The sequence below is a fragment of the Myodes glareolus genome, chromosome X (assembly GCF_982192425.1).
Source record: "Myodes glareolus chromosome X, mMyoGla1.1, whole genome shotgun sequence".
Lineage (NCBI taxonomy): Eukaryota > Metazoa > Chordata > Mammalia > Rodentia > Cricetidae > Myodes > Myodes glareolus.
This window is the reverse complement of record NC_142053.1, coordinates 1,927,255-1,942,213: the sequence shown is the minus strand read 5'-3', so window position 1 is coordinate 1,942,213 and position 14,959 is coordinate 1,927,255. Positions and strand designations below refer to the sequence as shown.

At 40.6% G+C, this 14,959-nt stretch overlaps 1 protein-coding gene across 3 annotated transcripts in view; it reads right to left on the bottom strand.

The window, feature by feature from the left end:
• Positions 1–14,959, bottom strand: part of Mecp2 (methyl-CpG binding protein 2) — a 73,234-nt gene that overhangs the window by 24,345 nt on the left and 33,930 nt on the right. Inside the window, exon 2 of one of the 3 annotated variants that reach the window (XM_085684868.2) lies at positions 9,303–9,527. The exons of the other annotated variants lie outside the window; for them this stretch is intronic. The gene's annotated coding sequence lies outside the window, so the exon portion shown is untranslated. The remainder of the gene's footprint in view (positions 1–9,302; positions 9,528–14,959) is intronic. 3 annotated transcript variants of the gene reach the window in all.

Below are 14,959 nucleotides of genomic sequence, written 5' to 3'. Positions count from 1 at the left end.
GTATGATAGATATTTAATGAGTTAATTAATCAGAATGGTAATTTCTTCTAGAATGTCTTAGGTTCTTAAAAAAAGATGTGAATAATTTTATCAATTTAGTAAATCAGGCAAAATAGACAATTCCAACTCCTGTAAAAATAAACTTTCCCCACATTAATCCAAGCAGGTGCAAGGAAAATAAAAATGCTTGGAAATGTATGTACATACATGTAACACCACAAAAACACGTCAGACTCTGGAAACAGCTGCTACCTGCAAGGGTGTGGTATGTGTGTATGGTACTTTTTTGCCCTTCATCTAGTCTAAAAAGGTACAATGGCAACAATACTGATGGCCATCTAACAGCTATGACACTAAGCTGGGGATGGAATATTCACACTGAAGGGCTTTAGATTGTGCATGCACACAAGAGTTACTAGTGGCCTAGGAAATCTACCTCCAAATATCATGGTACATGAAAGACAAGTACAATATGAGCTCTTAATTCTGTCTTTAGGCTAAGAAAACAATGGAGGGTGTTTTAAAGATTTTTAATTATATGTACCTTTTGAGTCTCCAGTTCTGTGATTAAAGGAATACATCATCATGTTTGGCAATTATGTATATTTGTGTTGGGTATGTGCAAGTAAGTGCAGAGGCATCAACTGCCCCCGCCTCTAGCTGGAATTATAAGCCACTCAGCATGGTGTGTGGAATCAAACTCAGAGCCTCTGAAAGAACAGCAAGTGCTTTAATGACTGAGTCATCTATCTTAGCTACTTTTATATTGCTGTGACAAAGTACCATGAACAATGTAACTTATAAAATAAAGCGTTTAGTTGGCTTACAGTTTCAGAAGATTGGAGTCCATGATAGTAGAAGAGGACACAGGGGCAGGAACATCTAAGGGCTAATACCTTCTTTCACAATTGGAAGCAGAGGACTCTAGCCCCCTAAAACCCTAAATTCCAAATTACATGCTTTCTTTTATAAGCTGCTTTGGTTCTGGTATTTTATCACAGCAATAGAAAAGATACATCTCACCATTTCCCCCACCCCCTTTTGAGACAGGGTCTCAGTACATAGCATTAGCTGGCCTAGAACTATGTAGACTGGGCTGGTTTTGAACTCACAAATATCCACTTGCTTCAGTTTCTTGAGTGCTGATTAAAGGCATGTACCACCATGCCCAGCAAGGGAATTTTTAAAACATTTATGTGTAGGGATATTTTGCCTGCATGTATGTCTGTGCACCATTGGCATGCAGTGCCTGAGGAGGCCAGAAGAGGACATGAAATCTTCTAGGAACTGGGGTTGCAGATAGTTGTTAGGTTCCATGTGGGTGCTGGGAACTGAGCCTGGGCACTCCACAAGAGTTCTTGACCACTGAGCCATCTCTCCAGCCCCCAAGGGGATTCTTACAATACAAACGGGATATCAAGATGAACAGGAACAAATAAAAAATGTGCATGATATACCATATGTGAGGTATATTTGCAATATTGCTTTTTCACTAAGATGTCATAATCACTGCATAACTCAACCCATTTAAAAAAATAACAAGTGGGATTGTCTCAGTGCTTAAAAGCACCTGCTGTTCTACCTGAGTTCAGTTCTCAGCATCCATGTCGGATGGCCCATAAATACCTGTAACTCCAGCACCAGGGGATCTGATGCTTCTCTGATTTCTTTCTTTGTTTCTTTCTGTCTTTCTTTCTTTCTTTTTTTTTTATTTTCGAGACAGGGTTTCTCTGTAGTTTTTGGTGCCTGTCCTGGAACTCCCTCTGTAGACCAGGCTGGCCTTGAACTCACAGAGATCCGCCTGCCTCTGCCTCCCAAGTGCTGGGATTAAAGGCGTGCACCACCACTGCCCAGCAAGGCTTCTCTGATTTCTGTGAGCACCTACAATCATATGGGATATACTCATATAGACACATACACATTAACGAAAACAAAAAAGAAAAAAAATGACAAAGGGTTTTCCTTCCTATCAAAAAAAAAATCAGTCTTTTAATTGCTTCTAAGTGAATGTGAGAAACAAACCAAATCTACATAATTCAGACTGTACTGAATATAAATTATGTCTCCTAGGCAATAACCTCCCAGCATCATTTATTCAAAGAACACACACCTTATTGTAAAACTATACAAAACTTAAAAGATAAGTAATTACACAACATACCACCTCCTACAATAGCAGACTCTTGCTTTTCAATCTTACCAGAACAAAAACTAAATATGTTTAAATTGCTGAGACCCAGAAAGTTTGGTTTGTCAGAGCAAAGAAAACAATCCCAAGCTACAGCCGTCACCTAGCAGTGAAGGAAGCAGCTGAAGCCTTGTGAGCGAACCAGGGCACCATGCATGAGTGACACACTTGCTTAAATGCAGTGGTTAGATTTTAAGGAATAAGCCAGAAATGCTGCCTTTCCTGTTCCCCTAGACATTCAGGAAGACTCTACTGAACACTCCCTTTTCATGGACCAGTTGTTGGGTGCCTCAACACACAGGGTGCCCTCCTATATGGGGGAAGAAGTGAAGGGAAGTCAGCTGTGGACTTCTGTGTTTGAGGCACTCATTAACCATGTGCCACATGTAGAACAATGTGCCAGAAAGGGGCAGTGACAGGGGTAGGTCAGGGACCAGATGGAAAGTGGTAAATTCCCTGGGGCTGGAGCTGGTGGCAGTGCCAGTCTCTGTGCATTCATCAGTTCCTAAGGTTCTCTCTAGTGAAATAGAAAAATCACAGAGGTCATTCTCATGGGTACTTTAAGTAGTACATCTGTTGGCAAAACACAAATGTTGTTACACAAATATAAAGCCACAGATTACAGAGGCATATTACAGCCTTTAAAATTCATGTCTCCTGTTTTGCAAAGTTGAGTTGAGAAACTGGGCTGTTAAACCATACACTTATTTTTAAAAGAAGGAAGAATGTGTGGGTGCTATTTAGACTCTCATTGATTTATTCTGTTTTGTGTGACAACTCCTCTAAAGTAATTCCAAATCCATATATCTTCCCTTTCTGTGTACCTCTGACTCACAGCTACAGGTTTAATTAACTTATGAACAATAGTGTCCCTGTTGGCCACACTGGAGTTGATGAACTAATAGCATGCAGGCTGTGTTCTATTCTGTCCTGCTTATTATAAGACAAAAACCACAGGGCAAGGTTCCAATGCAGAACTATTCATCCATTCAATAGTTATTTCTGATTCTAGGTACTGGAGATATACCCCAACCATCCTGCCCTCATGGGGTTCAGACTGTAGTTTGAGGAGGAGTGAACAAAAATATTCAGTTTGTGCCAGATGGTGACAAGTGTTAGTTAGGCTTGACAGTGAATGGGCAGAGGAAGAAGACTTTGACTTTGAAGGATGTGGCCACAGAGAGTCATAGTACAAAAGTTATACTTGAACAGACTTGAAGAAAACCACAAAGGGAGCTAGCTGTGTGATACCAGGAACAGATGACAAAACAGGGGCCAAGATCCTGAAACGGAGTTTCCTGACTACAAAGGAGACCAGGGCAAGAGAAGTCATAGAGATGAGAAGTTCTGTGACTTGGTCAGCCTGGAGACACAAATGTAGAACTCAATGGTTTACAAACAGAGGGGAGTCATGAATCTGGGGAAACTTTGGGAGTGAGGGTTTCCCAGACCACCGAGAAGCAAGATGTAACTTGCTGACTGAGAAAGGTACTGAGCCATGTGGCTAGCATAGATAAGAGCAATGGGTTAATATAAGCTACAAGAGCTAATAAGTAGCCTGAGCTAATGGGCCAATCAGTTTTATAACTTAAGGAGATCTCTGTGTGATTTTCTTTGGGACTTGCCGGTTGTGGGGTACCCGGCAGGATATAAACCCCAACAAGCAGGCCCCTTTCATGTTATAAATGGCGCCCACATGGATAACTGCATCAACAGAAAGCCTGAGAAAGCTTGGGAAAGAATAGAGTAAAACATGTTTTCTTGGTAGCAGCAATTTCTCGGGTCTGCTCTGCTTGCTAGAGGTAAGCAAGCGCTCTCATCTAAGAGAGGCTTCCTGACTCAGCTTTAGATGAAAAACCCTGCAGCTCTTTAAGAGAATCTGCCACGAAACACTTAAATAGTGCTGATGAAAAGCTGACCACATGCTTTTCAGTTTTCAGCCGGAGCAGGAAAAAAGTTGCGCTGTTTTAAAATGCCGGCTTTCTGGGTTGTCCTGCCAGTGCAAACTCTGACTCTTTGAGGCAGGAGGGCCGGCTACAGAGAGAGGACTTGAGTGTTGTCTGTGGACATACTGTTACAGTTTGCTTGCTGGCAGGGACCTTGAAATGCCATAGAGTTGTGGCAATAAACAGGGCTACAGCCGGCACCTCCGCCAGAGGGTGGAATCTCAGGAAGCTAAGAAATGGGCTGGATCTAGTTGCCAAAGCCACGGCTTTAATCCTATCCATATTGCTTGGTAAATTAAAGACTCATGTTGTCAGAAAGAGAGATATACAGAAAAGAGAGATTCAAAGACAAAGAAACCTCTAAATGGTTTACACTGTGTTAAAAATATATGCAGGCTAAAGGTTAAAGTCCTTAGAGAGAGAGAGAGAGAGAGAGAGAGAGAGAGAGAGAGAGAGAGAGAGAGTAGTTGTGGTGGTATACACAGTTAATCCCAATGCATGGGAGGCAGGGACAGAAAGATCTCTGTGAGTTCAAGGTGTGGTAGCACACACCTTTAATCCCAGTACTTGGGAGGCAGAGGCAAGTGAATCTCTGTGAGTTCAAGGACAGTCTGGTATACAGAGGGAGTTCCAGGACAAAGATACAGAGAACCTGTCTCAAAAATCCAAAAGTTAAAAGTAAAAATAAAATAGAGGTTAAAATAAATCTGCACAAAGATGAAAAATACACAGAGAATCTTGATACTGTATGCTATTATGCTCTCTTTGAATTGTTTGAATGCTGAGGAAGGAGCAACAGCTGCTAAAAGACTTTTGTTTATAAATCCTGCTGAATTAATCCAAGATAGGTATTTTGAAAATACCTTGACTTCAAAATTGAAGTAAAAAAGTATGTTACTTTGGAGAAGAGATTTTGCTTTTGTTTCCAAAGAAAAAAGAGGCTGTGGAGTCATTCTGAGAGAAGAAAAATCCAGTTTGATCAAGGAAGATCACCTGAGAAATCTCCGGTAGGAACAGATGGCCCGGATGTCTAAGTTCTATATCCAGAACAGATTCAAGACTGCTGCCTGAAATGATCAAGACTCACAGGATATTCCATCAGGACTTGATGATAATTCTAAATTTTCTTTAGGTCCCCATAAGATTATCAGTGCCCCCAACCAGCCGGAAGTAGTCTGGAATACTACACCCACATTCCCAACAAATGGACTATGGATATTTTCCTTTGTTTAAAAAAAAAGAGGGGGAAGTGTGCAAAAGAATTGTTTCTATTCTGTCAATCATGTTTTAAATAAATGCTGATTGGCTAGGCAGGAAGTATAGGCAGATAAACCAGACAGGAAGTAGAACAGGAGAATGCTGGGAAGGAGAAAGCCCAGTCCTTACCAGTCCAACCCAGACCACCGAAGAAGCAACATGTGACCTGCCCTGTTGTGAAAGGTACCGAACCATGTGGCTAGCATAGATAATAACAATGGGTTAATATAACTACAAGAGCTAATAAGTAGTCTGAGTTAATGGGCCAATCAGTTTATAATCTTATGGAGTCCTCTGTGTGATTTTATTTGGGGCTTGCTGGCTGTGGGGAACTGGGCAGGACATAAACCCCAACAAGCAGGCCCCTTCATGTTACAGAGTCTGATACCAGAGATTTCTGGAGACATGTCCTAAATAAAACAGAAGAGAGAGTGCAGGACTAGGTCTCTCACAGAATAAGGGAGACTGCGGGGGTGGGGGGTAGTAGTGCTGGTCTGTGGGCATTTATTTGGACTTCTCCCTTGATCTCTGGAAACTAACAGAACAGTTACCAGGTGAGAAGAGGTATGACAGCCTGTTATAATCGACAGGAAGTATTCCTTTCCTCCAACCTCACCTCTCCATTCTCTGGCCAAAAGATCATATATTGAAATCTTGATCCCCAGCAGGTAGATCCAATCACTGTGAGAAGACTGAACCATGAGGGCTCTGATGGTCTCATAACTTAACGGCATTACTGAGAGGTGACAGAAATGTTATTAAGTATGATCTAGTTAGAAGAAAATCGGTCACTGAGGGCATGTCTTGGAGGGATATATTTTTCTTCTATTCTGAACTTTCACTTGCTTCCTGGCCACCATGAATTAAGTAGCTCTTCTCTAATACCCTTCTCATCATAGGTCCAGAAACAATGTAACCAGCTGACTATAAAGGAAGACCTTGGAAACTGAGCCAAAATACTTCATCCCCCCTTTAAGTTTTCTTCAGGTATTTATCACAGTGCCATCTAACACATAGTCAAAGGAAATGGAGCAAACAAATATGGGGAACTATAATAGGCTGGCCAACATGAGATTCACCTGGAGTTTCTCTCTCTCTCATTTTTTTGAGACAGGGTTTCCTTGTGTAGCCCTGTCTGTCGTAGAACTAGCTCTGTAGACTAGGTTGGTCTCGAAACTCACAGCTATCCACCTGCCTCTGGCTCTTGAGTGCTGGGGATTAAAGGTGTGTGCTAACACCACCTGGTTTACCTGGGACATACTAAAGAGACACCATATTCAGTGTGTATGGAGTAGACTGGAGAAAGGCAGATGACTGAATTTCATCAGAGCTGGTGTGCTGACTAACTACAAATAACTGGCCATGCACTGAAACTGAGAATGAGATGAAGCACAGCCAGATTAAAAATGAAAGCAAATATGGATTATAAGGGCCCCCAAGGTAATGAAAGTACTAGAGTTGGGCACAAAACAGGCAGTAAGTTTGAAACATAAGAGGAACTCTGCTTTTGCAGATACAAGATTTAAGGACCAGTGCAATGGCTCGACAGATAAAGCATTTGGTGTAACATATGTACATATATAAACACACAAAATAAAACAATGTAAGAAAAGAAAAGTAACATAATCTGGGTGAAATTTTCTGGTACTAGAACTAGCCACTAAGAATGCTTAAGAAAAAAAAAAGATGTGGCTAACCTTCAGAACAAATACAGCTTTAAAAAGTCTTTGACAGGGTTGAACGGATGGCTCAATGGTTAAGAGAACTCTTGCAGAGAACCCGGGTTCAATTCCCAGCACTCACATGGTGGATCACAAACACCCATCAACTCCAGTTTTAGGAGATTCTATGCCTTCTTCTGACTTCCACAGGCGCCAGGCACAGACATGGTGCACAAACATATTGTTATTGTGTATTGTTAGGTCTCAGAAAGTTCATGTTTAGAAATGAGTTCAAGATAAACTATTTCTGGTGGTTAGATAAAATCCAGCATTCCTTAGGAACTTGTTAAATAGGTTCCCTTCACCCAAAAGGAGTAATTTCCCTTTTGTGATGGTTTGAATAAGAAAGGCCACTATAGGCTCATATATTTTAATGCTTAGCCATTAAGGAATAGCACTACTTGAGAAGGATTAGGAGGTATGGTCTTGATAGAAGAAGTGTGTTGCTGGGAGTGGGCTTTGAAGTTTAAAAAGTCCAGGCCAGGCCAGGCCCAGTCTCTCTCTTGGCCTACAGATCAGGATGTAGCTCTCAGCTACTTTTTAGCACCACAACTGCCTTCAGCCATGCTCTCTGCCACCAAAATGGATTAAGACTCTGAAACTGTAAGCAAGCCACCAATTATAATCCACCTTTATAAGAGTTGCTGGAAAGTGTCTCATCACAGCAAGAGAACAATGACTAATACAATTTGCCTCTGGCAGAAGGGATATAGCTATCCGTTGGCATATACCCATGTTTCCGGAGTCTGGGCAGCCAGGAAACAAACAAGTGTCCTCATACAACAAACTAGCATGCCAACATGGTCGACTAAAATACACTTAAAACCTGAGAGAGTTTGGGAAGGAATTCTAGACAAAAAAACAAACAAACAAAAAAACTAAACAGTTAAGCATAGCTTAATGCTGTAACTCCTTTAAGAGAGGTCTTACTGATTCAGCCATAGCAGAAAAAAAGCCACATGGTTTTGAAATGGCGGTTTCCTGGGCTGTGCTGCCAGCATGAACTCCGACTCTTTCTGGAGGTCCAGTTATGGAGCATTTTAAATGGGGTTTGTGAGCAGACTGCTACAACTTGCTTAATGGTAAGAGACCTGCTGTGTGCCTGAAAATGGGGCACATGTAACCATGGCTCATGCTAAATAGACCTCTGCCTCACCATGTTGGACTGGGTGGAGCCAAAAGGCAAAGCAGCCTTAGAAGCGCTTAGCATTTTAAGAAATGCTCCCGGACAGAAAAGAATTACAGATACACAATAGGACAGATTCAGACATTAAAGACCTCTAAATGGGTCACAGTGTTGGATAAATGTACATTGGCTTGAGAGAAAGAAGAAAAAAAAGTATAGACAGTTATAAAAGGAAGTAAATGGTTTATAAAAAATAAAACTAAGTCTTTAAAGAGACAGAGTACAGACAATCATAGATTACAGGAATAAAGATAATGAAATAAATACTAAAAAGTAATAGAGTAAAAACAAATAAGCCACATAAAGATGGCATATACAGAGTCTGGATTGGATATATTGTTGTGTTTTCTTTGATTTTTTTCTTTTTTACTATGAAGGAGCTAAGTAACCAACATATATACTTTAAAGATATCTTGTCTTCAAAATTTGGGTCTAAGAACATGTTGCTTTGGAAAAGAGGTTCTTCTTTGTTTCCACAGAGGATGAGAACCTTTGGAATAATTCCAGACTAATGTTGTTTGATGGACCAAGACCTGCTGAAAGGTCACCTTGAAAACCCCTCAAAAAATTATTTTGTCCAACAAAAAGCAGAAAGCAGTTTGGAGAGAACTATGCCCATATTCCCAAATATTGTTTGTAAATATTTCTTTACATTTAAAGAGGGATATGCTATAGAGATTTGCATGGGTATGGATCATGGATTATTGATATGAATTTAAGATCCATTTTATTAGGCTGTGTATATATATTTCTGCTCTTGGTTAAGGTACTGTAATTGTGCAGCTCATTTAAAAATGTAATGTATAATTAAGAAGTATAGGTTAATAGATATTCATCTATAATAGTCAAGTTTGTAGTTGTGTTAGGTTTTCTAGATGTACAGAGATATATAGGTATAGGTTCAGATAGATAGGTATTCTTCAACCACTTCAAACAGCTACAGAATACAGACGGCATTTAAAATGTTTTAATAATTTAGGAGTTTTCATGACAATGAGACACACCTGCTCCTGGCAGCACCAATCTACTTCAAGAGGATGATGGACATCAAAGAGGCTCCTTATGGAGTTTGTTAGCCATTTGGACAAGAAACTGCTCTTGCCTGGACTGCTTGATGCTATGCTGTAAACTGGACATGCAGGACCCACAGAGAAATGACTGCTGAAGCTGCCTAAAGAAGGTGAGACGATCCTTCGGCGTTCCTGCTTCATGAACATTTGCCAGACATTCTGCAGGACACAGAAGAAAGCAACTGATGGACTTTGCCATTACAAGGTAGAACAATTCTTCAAATTTCCTGTTTCATGAAAAAGTCTTTCTGATACTATGGGCCAGTAGACTGAAGATAGATGCCCCAACATTACAAAAGAACTTTGGGTGACTGTCCAGGCAGCGAGATGTCTCTGTCAATTCTAGAGTTTTAGAAGTTGCTTACAATGCACTTTCTGTTTCTTTAATGGAGTTGAAGAACAGATAGAAAGTAGATATAGTTTTTGTTAATTATGATAAAAGATAAAGTAGATATAAATATTGTAACTATAACTCTTGCTTGATACCTGTCTTGGTATATGTAATTTTACTATGTTAAAATTAAAACCTTCCTTTTTATTTAAACAGAAATGGGAAGGTGATGTGGAATTCCCCTCTGTAATGTTGTGAATATCATTGGTTAATAAAGAAACTGGCTTGACCTGATAGGGTAGAACAGAGCTAGGTGGGGAAAACTAAACTGAATGCTGGGAGAAAAGAGGCAGAGTGAGAGAGAAGCCATGTAGCCCTGCCAGAGACAGACGCTGAAACTTTATCTGGTAAGCCACAGCCACGTGGCAATACACAGATTAATAGAAATGGTTTAAATTAATATGTAAGAGTTAGCCAATAAGAAGCTAGAGCTAATGGGTCAAGCAGTGATTTAATTAATACAGTTTCTGTGTGGCTATTTTGGGATTCTGGATGGCCAGGAAACAAACAAGTGGCCATGGCTGCATATCAAAGCCTATGCTGACCTTCAAACTTCTTAGTCCCCATTCACAAGTATTTGTTAAACATTTCAAGTTTGTTTCTCTTTCTCTCTGCTCTGGAACTCTTCTAAATGCTTCTAGCTCCCCTGCTGGATCTTCTGGAGCCACTGTCACATATTGGTTTTAGACCTGGCAGTCAGACTACTCAGGAATGTATTGCCATTGGTCATGTATCCTGTAAAGATGCATCACTTGTATTGGATTAATAAAGTGCTGATTGGCCAGTAGCCAGGCAGGAAGTATAGGCAGGATGAACAGACTAGGAGAATTCTAAGAGGAGGAAAGGCTCACTCTGCAGTTGCCACCCAGACACTGAAGAAGCAAGATGAAAATGCTGCACAGAGAAAAAGGTCCAAGTTACATGGCTAAACATTGACAAGAAATGTGGGTTAATTTAAGTTGTAAGAGCTAGATAATAATAAGCGTGAGCTAATATAAGTCTCTATGTGTTTCTTTGGGACTGAATGGCTGTGGAACCAGGTTGGACAGAAACTTCTGTCTACATCTTACCCTAATAAAGCAACTACTTAGGCTGATTCTTTACTGTGGCATATATATAGGCAATACTCAGCACAAACATAAAATAAGTCTTTAAAAAGTTGTTTAAATAAGTCTAAAAAAGTAAAAGTACTTTTACTTTTGAATGTTCTATTCCCTTGTGCAGCCACAGACCATGGTACAGAGAAGTATGAGAGCATTTCCTGTTTTATAGCTTCTAAATGCTGGCAACAACAGGAGATTCCTATACCATCACCTCAAGCCAGGAGTTACATGCATGTTTGGTGTGGGAGAATTGTCTGTATTCTGTCAATCATATTTTAATAAAACACTGATTGGCCAGGCAGGAAGTATAGGTGGGAAAGCCAGACAGGAAGTAGGGGTAGAGCAAAGAGACTGTGAGTATTCTGGAAGCAGAAGCTCCCTCCGCCATTCCTATGCAGACCACCGAAGAGGCAACATGTAAGCTGTCACACTGAGAAAGGTACTGAGCCCATGTGGCTAATGTAGATAAGGATAATGGGGTAACATAAGTTATAAGAGCTAATAAGTAGCCTGACCTAATGGGCCAATCAGTTTATAACCTTATGGAGTCTTGTGAGTGATTTTCCTTGGGAGTTGCCGGCTGTGGGGTACCGGGCGGCCCCTCATGTTACACATGTTACTGTGACAAACTAGGTATCTCATTAAGTTCATCACAAATTACTTTAGGATGAACTACTGTGGTGTGATCACGACATATGGAGGTAGACTGACTGCTACTGCCCATGTGCTTGCAACCTGTCCTGTGTGTGGGGGTCCTTCCTACTTCTTGCTTAGAGCTTTTCACCCTTGATTTAGACGAGTTACAGTGGTGACCAGCAAGAGATGTGTATCTCTTAAGCCCTGGAGAGTGAGTGATGTCAAAATAAGCCCTAAGCCAATGGCAGCTATGGAGAAAAGGAGACACAGATGCCAAGAGTATCATGTGACAAAGCGGATTGGAATGATGTGATCACAAGCCAAGGAAAGTCTAGGACTGTTTGGCACTCACCAGAAACTAGAAGAGGCCAGGAAAGCTCCCCTGCTGGATCTTCTGGAGCCACTGTCACATATTGGCTTTAGACCTGGCAGTCAGACTACTCAGGAATGTATTGCTGTTGGCACAGCTACACAGTTTGGAATGCTTTGCTCTGACTGCCCCATAAACGCAACAATAGTTACCATAATTCTCACCAAATGTCTCAGTCCTGTATTTACATCTTTAGAAACACAGAAGGGAGTCTGTTTCAAACCAACTTCAGCTAGCTTCTCTGGATGCTACCTCTCCTCTCACAGAATGCCTCTGTTCCTTCAGTTCCAGTCTCCTCTTTCCCATCGTCTTTATGCAACCTTTGATCCTGAGTCATTCAGAGTGATCTAGACATGCTTTCATATCCATTCACTTAAAAAAACTCTCTGAAACCTTACATGAACATCAACTCTATCCCTAGTTCTTTGGATCTCATCACAACAAAACTCCTTGAACTCACAATCTTCCTGCCTCAGCCTTCCCAGATTTGAGATTATAATAAACTTCTTTTCTTGTAGGTAGTGTTGGAGAATCAAACCAAAATTACCCCTTTTATTTTTTGAGAGTTTCATCTGTAGCCTAGACTGGTCTGGAACTCATCATGTAGGCCAGAATCTAGGCTGGCCATGAACTTGTATCAGCCTTTCTACTTTAGCTTCCTAAGCACTGGGATTATAAGCATACACCACCATGTCTGAATAATACCAAAACTTTTGTCTTTTTAAATCCCAAACAGGGTTTCTCTGTGGCTTTGGAGTCTGTCTTGGGACATGTTCTGTAGACCTTGCTGGCCTCAAACTCACAGAGATCTGCCTGTCTCTGCCTCCCAAGTGCTCGGATTAAAAACATGCGCCACCACTGCCCGGTATACTAAAACTTCTTAAACAGAGTTCTCTATAATAGACCTCTTCTCCCTCACCCATCCACTCTAATCTAGCTTCTGATTCCAGAAGCTGGAATAACTCCAACTATATTTACTGTACCACAGGTAGGGTTCTTGCAAGTTTTCATATGTAAGTAGATTTGTGCTACTTTAACCTTAAAATTTTTCACTAAAGGATAGCCAACTGTGTAGGGGAATTTACAACCTGGTTCTTCAAACCACTAAGAAATACAACTGCAGACACACAAAAGGATGAAACCTCCAACAAAGACAGTAACAGACTTACAAATAATCAAGAAAAGCAATTTTAGCAAACTTGCATATACTATAAGTAGGAAGGAAAAACTATGTAACAGAATAAAATATATTACAGGGAGGTGTTGGTGGCGCACATATTCAATCCCAGCACTTGGGAGGCAGAAGCAGAACAGGCAGATCTCTGAGAGTTTGAGGCCAGCCTCATCTACAGAGTAAGTTCTAGGACAGCCAGCAGGGTTACAGAGAAACCCTGTCTGCAAAAAAAAAAAACAAAAAAACAAAAAAACAAAAAACAAACAATAAAATAAAATGACAGGGTGGTATAAAGCAGATGGTGCCCACACTCTGCCAAACCACAGAGGCTCTCAAATCAGACCAGACCAGACAAGTCTACCAGTTTCTCTCAAATTCTCATGCTAATACAAACAGGCCAGGCCTATTGTTTGTTAGGTCTTAATTCATCAAGTTTGGTGTACAGTGTCAATTGTGAGGTTGATACTACTGAAGTTACTCAGTTTTTCCCTTCCCAAGACATCAATGCTTAGACAGAACCTTCCTTTCTTCCACATGAAGCCCACCTTTTTTGGCCTCTGAGGACCAACTAGACTGTTTCCTCCTAAATCCTCCTAAAGTTAAGCCTGTCTGTCAACCTGCCATGCCCTCCACAGAACTCCTGCTTCTAGAATCCCTCTGAAGAGAGACCATGCAGACTACATATCCCAACCCCAGAGGCTCTTCAGGACAGGGGATGGGGGTTCAAAGAACCAATATCATATAGACTCCAATTTTGTCCATAGAGAAAGCAGGCAGTATTTCAGAGAAATCCTATGAGACTCATCAATAAACAATAAGAAAACAGATGGTAAGAGTTCAGAAACTAAAATAGTTTCTGAAACATTTTTCACAAAACACAAAACACAAAACAACACATATACTATACAGTGTTTTCCAGTACGGCAGCATTTCCCAGAAAAGAAGTCTGTAATGACCCAAATGTCCAATCACAGGAAACTGTCAGACTGAAAAAGCATTGTTCATCTACACAAGGGGGTCAGCAATGGGAGGAAGAATGAAGACATAGCTGCATGTAGCCCGAAGAAAAGAAGATCATTATGCTAATGGGGTGTGATCTCGAGGAAAGTGTAAGTTAAAGTAAACTGAAAAAAAAAAAAGACTGAGGCAGCAACTGGCATGGGTGCAACATGCTAATCCTTAGTATAAGAAACAAGGGAAATGAATCAGAAGGATAGAATAATTTAGGAGTGATTTCTTTCAAAGAAATTTGTGTTTATGAATGATTTGCCTGCATGTATTTCTGTGTACCACATATATATCTCGTGCCCCTGGAAGCCAGAAGAGGACATCAGATCACCTAGAAGTAGAATGACAGGAGGTTGTGAGCCCCCATGTGGGTGCTTGGAAATAAAACCTGGTCCCTCTAAGAGCAACAAGTGTTCTTAACTGCCAAGTCATCTCTCCAGGTCCAGACCTGATTTCATGATCATCAAAATGTTTTAATCTAAAAAGTAAAGAGAAAGCTAGGTTGGTATTGTACCTCTGTATTCCCAACTACTGGGAGGCTGAGACAAGGAAAGTCTAATCTCAAGGCCAGTCTGGGTTATGCAGGGAAATTCTGTTAAACAAAGAAAAAAGGAAAAAAAACACGCCAAAACTGAAAAAAAAATTTCAAGTGATTTCTAACATATTATATAGAAAATCTTCAAATACACAAGAAAATCAAAAACAATACAAAAATGTCTGTACACTCATTACCTACATTGTCCCAATATCAACAGCATCCACCCATCCATAAGTCCAACAGATTATTTTTATGTAGCCTTGGAGGTTGAACTCAGGGCCTCATATATGCAATCCGTTCTTTTTTTTTTTTTTGAGACAGATGACTTTTGCTAAGTGCATGCAGCTGTGTAACACTCTTAGCAAGACATA